The sequence below is a fragment of the Dermacentor variabilis genome, chromosome 4 (assembly GCF_050947875.1).
Source record: "Dermacentor variabilis isolate Ectoservices chromosome 4, ASM5094787v1, whole genome shotgun sequence".
In the NCBI taxonomy this organism is placed as follows: domain Eukaryota; kingdom Metazoa; phylum Arthropoda; class Arachnida; order Ixodida; family Ixodidae; genus Dermacentor; species Dermacentor variabilis.
The window spans coordinates 229,758,087-229,766,276 of NC_134571.1; positions in this window are offsets into that span (position 1 = coordinate 229,758,087).

The following is an 8,190-nucleotide window of genomic DNA, read 5'->3' on the forward strand; positions in this document are numbered from 1 at the left end:
CGTCGAGTCCTGATTGTACCCCTGATTTAAAGCAAACAACCGCATTTCCAAAAGTAAGTCCTGGAACCATTACCCCTTTCCACATACCTCGGAGGACCTCGTACCTATTGTATCCCCATAGCGCTCTGTGCTTCATTATGGCTGCATTTCTCTTCCCCTTGACTGTTATGGTTTTTTCCTGTCTTTCCATATATCCGTTGCCTTCGTTTATCCATATACCAAGGTATTTATACTCTGTTATCCGAGGTATTTCTTGGCCCTGTATCTCCAATGTCTGTTCACTGTTTTCATTGAATACAATAACACCTGATTTTCTAACACTAAATTTCAAACCTAAATTGTTGCCTTCCTGTCCACAGATATTAGCCAGACGTTGCAAATCACTTTGCTTGTTTGCGAGCAACACAATGTCGTCCGCATAAAATAAACCTGGGAGTTGCTGCTCTATTACTGTACCTGCCTGTTTGTATGAGAGATTAAACACGATATTACTTCCTTCTAGCGCCCTCTCCATCCTCACCATGTACATCATAAACAGCAGCGGGGATAAAAGGCACCCCTGCCTCAGTCCCTTGTTGATATGAACTTTCTCCGCGCTCCTCATCCCTTGCCATTCAACGCAAACAGTATTTTCTAGGTAAATCTCTCTCAAAAGCTGTATACAATCGTTACCTAAGCCTTCCCCTTCCAGAATATCCCACAAAATGCTGCGGTCTACGTTGTCGTATGCTCCTGTAATGTCCAAAAAGGCCACATACAACGGTCTGCTTTCTGCTTTTGATATTTCAATACACTGAGTAAGAACAAACAAGTTATCATCCAAACGCCTACCTATTCTAAAGCCATTCTGAAGCTCTCCCAAAATGCCATTATTTTCTGCCCATGCTTGAAGCTTTAATTTGATTGCCTGCATTGCTAGCCTGTATATTACCGATGTAATGGTCAACGGTCTATACGAGTGAATTCTGTCTTTCTCCCCCTTACTTTTATAAATTAAATTCATTCTACTTTGTCGCCAACTGTCTGGTATTCGTCTATCTTTTAAAGTTTTTTCAACTGCTTTCACGAGAGCTTCCTTACTTTTTGGTCCCAGTTCATTTATCAGCCTAACGGGAACCTCGTCTAGCCCTGTGGCTGTGCGCTTAGGAATTTTCTCTTCCGCTTTCTTCCAGTTTAAATTTGTAAGCACTAGCTCCTTTCCCCCTTGGGTCTCTTTCATGCTCTTTTTTTCTTCAAGTACAACCTCGTCCTTGCGTTGGAAAGATTCGGCTGTTACTTTTTGGATGTAATTTATTGCTGCTTCTCCTTCCAGTCTGTTTTCATCTTCGTCTAGGATATGTTGTTGTATTGTTGTTGACTTCCTGCCTAATAATTTTATGTGATTCCAAAATATTCTAGGTGCGGCCTTCTTTTTCTCACGTATTTCTGACAACCAACTTTCACTTTCACCTTTTAATTTTGCTTGCACCAGTATTTGAACCATAGACTTTTTCTCCCGGTATATTTCCCATTTACTGGTTACTTCATCCTGTGGCAGCTGCGCCTTCTTTGCCTGCCTGTGCTCTCGAGATGCCTTCTGTCGTTCGGCGATCGCTTCTCGTATCTCCTTGTTCCACCAGCTTTTCGGTTTCTTTTTTCCTTTCCAATGAACATGTTGTTTCTCTTTCCGTATTTCTCTCGTTACTACACTTAGAAGCTCACCATATTCCCACCCCTTACTTGCCAACTTGCCAATTTCTTCCTCCACTCTAGTGACTATATTTGCTATTTGTTCAGCGTTCAAATCTGGACTGGCCATTTTGCTTTCGTTGCTCTCTTTCCCAACTACATATCCCATTTTCAAAATGATGCGTTTATGGTCACTCCCTATGCTGCTAAACCCTTCCTCATCGATGACCATTTCTCTCAACTTATCATGAATTCCTTTTGTCATCAGACAGTAATCAATGGTCGATTGCCGGTTTCCCACTTCCCACGTGATCTGTCCTTCACACTTAGGCCCTGTATTCACGATCACGAGGTTATGTTGCTCGCAAAGGTCTAGCATTGACTTCCCGTTATTGTCGGTATAGCCATCTAAATCCTGTATGTGGGCATTCATGTCACCTAATAGGACTATCTCAGCACCATTCCCAAAACCCCTAATATCAGCGCTTATGCATTCCACTAACTCTTTATTCTTCTCTGTGCAATTTATTCCGGTCCACAAATACGTAACTCCCAGCCAAGTTTCTTTCCCACTCATTGTACCTGATAACCAAAGATGCTCTTGACATTGTGAATTTACTCTTTTCCATTTGGCTCCCTGATGGATGAGCATTCCGACTCCCCCTCCCTTTCTTTCCGACTTAGTTCTGTTGCACCCTTCCCATACATAATTCTCAATAACTGGCGGCTCTTCTGAGTCTCTAAGGTGCGTTTCTGTAACCGCATACACCCCTATTTGTTCTCTATGTAACTGCTCCTCAATCTCTGCCCACTTTTCCTTTCTTCTGCCGCCCTGCATGTTTATGTAGCCTATTGCATGGCGAGCTCTTGTTCTTGCTATGTTATCGACGGCGATGCTCTTCTGATGTTCCCCTAGGGGACCTTCTTTATTACTACCTACTCTGACCTCCTGAGCGCCCGCGGGCCCCCTAAAAAAGCAACAGCGCGACCCCCAAGTCGCCAGCCCACTTCTCGTGCTAGCCTGTAATTGAAGTGGATCCCATCTCGTTTAAAACCACCACAACTTCTCACTTCCCTCAGGCCGAGGATCAGGCCGAGGACGAACACGCCACGACGGCACGGCGTCGCTCGGCGCCATAGAGTTTCATATTAGTATACCTAGAGGCAAAGCTGGCGCTGCGATCGTTCAACCATCATGGGAATGATGGGAAGTACAGGCTTCGGATTGGCATTCTATTGACTAGCGAACTAGCCTACAAGTATTTTTTGGAAGTTTTGGTTTCGCTCCAAGCGCAGTTGCTATAACCTGCAGTGGGACAGTGCAACGCAAAGCTCTCTGCCTTTATACTGTTGCCCGAAGTGGCGACAGCGCGCTGGGCCAGCGACTGGGACGATGTTTGTGTCGCGGTGTGGCGTCGAAGCCCTGACGAGAAAGCGGCGGCATCGTAAACGTTGAAAGAACACGTTTTGAGCGTTTGGACCTTGGTTTATTAGGTGGGTTAGGTTGGCACAGTAGTGTTGCATGCTTTATGAAACTTCAGAATAGGAAAAAGAAGGCACTATTGATACAAGACATATACAGTTGTACTTCTAGTGGCTTGACAATCAAATTTTATTGAATGCTTCGTTATGCATTGCTCGTTTATGTGCTCATTGAAATAAGTGTTTTAGGTCTTTGAGAACACAAACTTACTTGTGTTAGGAAAGGTTGCTGCTTCCTGGCTGTAGTCTAGTGTCGCAAAATAGGTACGTGCAAAGCCACGCCGTAACGCTTCGGAAGCGGTACGTCAATATAATATATGATGAAGCATACTCGTAGGAGGACACTATAGCGTCCTAGCTAGCACTGCAGCAGATGTGCTTAAATGTACTTGAAGACGTTCAGCAATCATGACAGCTGACGCAGCCCATCGAAAGAGCGAGAGAGTTCGCAAGTGCCGGTCGTCTGCGAGAAAAGTCTTGCGTTTACAGCGAGCAGGCGCCGTAGCAGATGACACTTGTAGCATTCCGCTCAAGGGCGCAACACTTTCTCACAATACAACATTTTTATTTCCATAAATACTCGTTGAGTATTTTTATATAAGTACATGTACGGTTGTTATTGCTGTTGCAAAAATAAATAAATAATTATTCTCTGGGGTTAAATCAGGAACAGAAGCGCACAAGAATGCATACCCTGGTGTGTCCTGGTGTCAAACCATAGTAAACCATGCACATGCGTCTCCCCGCAGGCCGGCTGAGGCCGGTGAACAATAGAAGGCAACATCCACGTGACCCTGGGTTCCCGGATGTTGGTTCCCTAAGTTGGTTTCTAACTGTCCCTATGGGGCCACTGAATACCTAGTGTGTCACGTGATTGGGGAGGTTTCTTCTCTGTATTGCTGTAGTGCGTGCAATGACACAGAAACCACGTGCTTCCAAACGCCGCCTACTCCGCGTCGGAATGGCGCGCGTCTGTGATCGAGCTGCCATCGGCGATGACGATCGTCGCTGCGAATTTTGCAGCAAACTATTCATACAGAGGAAGAACATGCTGCAACACATCAGGAACGTTCACAAAATGGCCGTGGATGTCAAGAAATTGATGAAATGCGACGTATGTGGCACTTCCCTGCCTACAATGGAGAAGTATTCGGTGCACCAGATCGCTGCGCACAACTTCGAGGCTGACGTGCACCTGGTGTTCCGGAACAGTAAGGGTGAGGAACAGTTTTATTAAATTTATTCCCAGTCATCGTGAGCAAATGACGTTTAAACGCAATATTATATCTTGGACTTTTTTTTAATTTCTTGTTGCGCAGTGTGCTTCCAAAAAGGCAGTTGTTTATGCTTGCGGGCCTTTGTTTTCTCTTTCTCCATCTGTTTCGCGAAGAGCAGCTTTTGCGCAGGTGCCTAATTTATTCCCTTGAGGTATTTTGAAGTTTGTGTCCTCGTTAAATATAATTTGTTTGTTTATCCATCTATAGTATAGTCATGTGTGCGCGCTCCCAGCGATGCGCTACATGACATACGTTTGGCATTGTCTGCTATCCTGCACAGCAACTGGAGTGAAATTTGACGTTTGTACATCTTATTTTTTTAAGCGACAGGAGTAAGCTGTTCTGCGTTCTGACGTTGCTCTGTGCCACATGCGTGCGTGGCTTAGTCTTCGCCTTAGTGCACGTTGCAATGCGGCAGAGACGCAGAACCGGGACCATACATGAATTTGCGGATGTCGCCGGGATGGTTTCCCAGCGTATTGTGGGCAAGCTCTTTAGCAGTACATTTCATAGAATAGAGCGAAATGTGACGCTCGCGCAACCCCCCCCCCTTTTTGTTTTACTTAAACGAGAGGAGGAATTTGCTCTGCGTTCTGACGTTGCTCTGCGCTACTTGCGTGCGTGGTGTAGTCTTCGCCTAAGTGCAGGCCGCAATAGGTCCGAATGCAGGCCGACGTAGGTCCAGGACCACACTTGCAATTGCGGCTGTCAGCGGCTTGGTCTCCCGGCGTACTTTGGGAAAATTCTTTAGTAGTACCACAGTCCTTCAATTGAAGGACTCTGGTTGTAGATTTCATAAAGTATAGCGAAATTTGACGCACGCGCAATCCTTTTTTCTTTAAGAAGAGTGTGTTAGGAGGCTACTTGGTAAGACATCTTTTTGTGAACGTAAACTGCGCTTGGGAAAAGACACCAACGTACAAGAAGACAGGACGAACGCAGACTAGCAACTGGTTTATTGAAATCGCACATAATGCTGCCTCTTCGAACCAGGCGCATGGCCAAGCCAGATCATAACTGCGTGACGATGGAACACTCCCTCGCCAAGCCCCTATGTACAGTAAAAAATCAAGCTCTTCTTGAAAAGAAGGGGCTTTTCAAGAAGAAACTGAGAGAAGGGATTCACACTGTTCTGGGGTGTAGCTTGCACCACGTGCTCTCAGTTCGTCTTTGTCTTATCGTAACAGCATTGCTATGAATGTACAGTCTAATTCAATATTGAGGAAGGAGTGAGCATAGATCATGCTTAAGTTTCATATTTGTTTCTTATTAAAACAAAACTAATATGATAAATTTTTTCAAGTTATGGCGCATTGCATTTGAAATTCAATTTTAACATAAATTTGAGCAATATCAAGGGTGACCTCATGACACAGTTGAATTGAAGGTGAAGGAGTAAAATAAATGCTACATTAGCCCGTGTCCAAAGCCTTCAGAGCGATTACTTTTGTTTGCATCTCTCTCCCAATAGTACTTGTCACTATCTAATGCTATTTTGTGCTTTTATTACAGAATTTCATGAATGGAAAGCAGAAGAAGAGGGTAGCCAAAACTGCTGGTTCATTTTGCCCAGGGACCCCAAAAAGCTGGCCAGTGGAGAAACAAGGATCCACTATTACTGTAATAGATCAGGCGAGGCAAGGAAAAAGGAAGGTCATGGTGACCGTCGGGAGAAAAGTCAGGGGAGCTGTAGGTCTGGTAAGATATGTCTTTCATTTAATACCGTCACAATGGGCAACACTCAGAGTCCGACACCTGAAGGCACCACCATAAAAGTCAGGTATCAAAGAAACCATTATGGTCATAAGCCAGAAATTCAGCACTTGAGAATGAGTGACAAGGAAAAGGCCAGCGTAGCAGAGAACCTAGAAAGGGGTGTGCCCATGAAAACCATTCTAAAGCGAGTAAGAACATCTGTGGCATTCAAGCTGAGGCCAGTGCACTTGGCAGAGTGCTCAACCTTGCATAACATCAAACAGCAGTTGAACATTGCTGCTCCGGAACATTGTCACACTAATCACGCTATCAGTGTAGACACGTGGGTGCTTGTGATGAAAGAAAAAGGTGAAACACTTGTCCGCCTGTACAAGGCACAAGGTGCAGTGGACCCAAGTGGTACATTTCCTTCAGCAGACTTTGCTCTTGTTCTGATGACAGAGCCTCAGAAGGAGCTACTAGAAAAATTGGGCCCTGCAGGTACTGTATGTCTTGACTCCACACATGGAACTACAGAGTACCAGTTTGAGCTGACCACTCTTCTGGTGCTAGATAAAGTAGGATCAGGTGTAGCTATAGCTTATTTCATCTGCAACCGGATGAACGAGCAAACTTTGACAGCATTCTTCAAATATCTGGAGTCAGCCATGGCCAAAAAAGTGGCTGCTAAGACATTGATATCTGATGATGCGTCACAATTCTATAAAGCATGGTCCATGGTCATGGGTGCTGCACAACAGAAACTTCTCTGTGCCTGGCATGTGGATAACAATTGGCGTAAGAAGATACTCGAGTGTGTAGAGAAACAGTTAAGGCCACATGTTTACCATAGTGTGTGGCTACTCTTAGAGTTCCTCGCGGAAAAGGCATTTGAAGATTATTTTAAGCAATTCCTTTCTAGTGAGGAAGAAAAACTGAGGGACTTCCTGAAGTACTTCAATGACCACTATGCAGTTAGGCCGCAAGAGTGGGCCTATTGCTTTAGGACTAGAGCAGCTGTCAACACTAACATGCACCTTGAGAGCAAGCACAGGACGTTAAAGCATACTTTGCTGGAGAGAAAACAGAATAAGCATGGTGACAAACTAATTTCTGCCCTCATGGACTTGACAAATCATTTTTTAATGAAAAGGGCTATCCAGATGATGAAAGGGGCAAAGGGTAAGAAGCTGAGCAGAATTCAGAAGAACCACAGGTCTGGCAGTGAAATGGCAGCTTGTGCCAAATTAAATGAAGATGGCATATGGACTGTGCCATCTCAGTCTATTAAAGGGCTCTCATATAAAGTGTCAAAAGTGGGAGATGGTGCTTGCTGTCCTTTGAGGTGCAAGGAATGCGCAGTGTGTGTGCATACTTATATGTGCACTTGCTATGACCATCTTATACACTTCACAGTGTGCAAGCACATTCACTGTGTGGTCATCGCTAATCCAACTAGCAGCAACAAGGCCCATGAGAGCTCACCCGAAGAAGCATGTGAGGCAAGTCGGGCATTGCACATTGTACAGAGTATAACAAAGCTGGAAGCAGCCAAAGCAGTGTCAAACTCAGCACTCTTAAGAGCAAAAATGGACTCAGTCAGACAGGCAATATCAGATGGTGAAGTCTCTGAGGGTGTGGCTGAGAAGGCAAACAATTTGTTTGAGCCAGTTTTCATGCTTGTTGAAAGTGAAAGTGACCCAAAAAGAAAGGTACCAGACCATTCAAATGAACCAGCCAACAAAAAAGTTGTGCACCTGTTAAGATTTCACTCTACAAAAAACCCTAGATTGTGGCAGCCATCATCTAGCCTTTCAAGGCCCACTGAAGCTCAAAAGGAAGTCCTTAAATAACAGCTTAGGGACAGCAACATAGAAACTGAAGAGATAACCACGTCAGCAGGGCACGATTACTGGTAACAAGCCTCCAGTGCAGTTAGGAAGAGAGAAGTGGTGCAGTAGTGCTGTGCTGTCATGCCTTATTGAAGCAGGTTGAGGGCTCGCATGTTAACAAATCATGACATGTGGTCTCTGATGATTAGCCCGTCTGTTTTTGTCTGTGGTGTGCA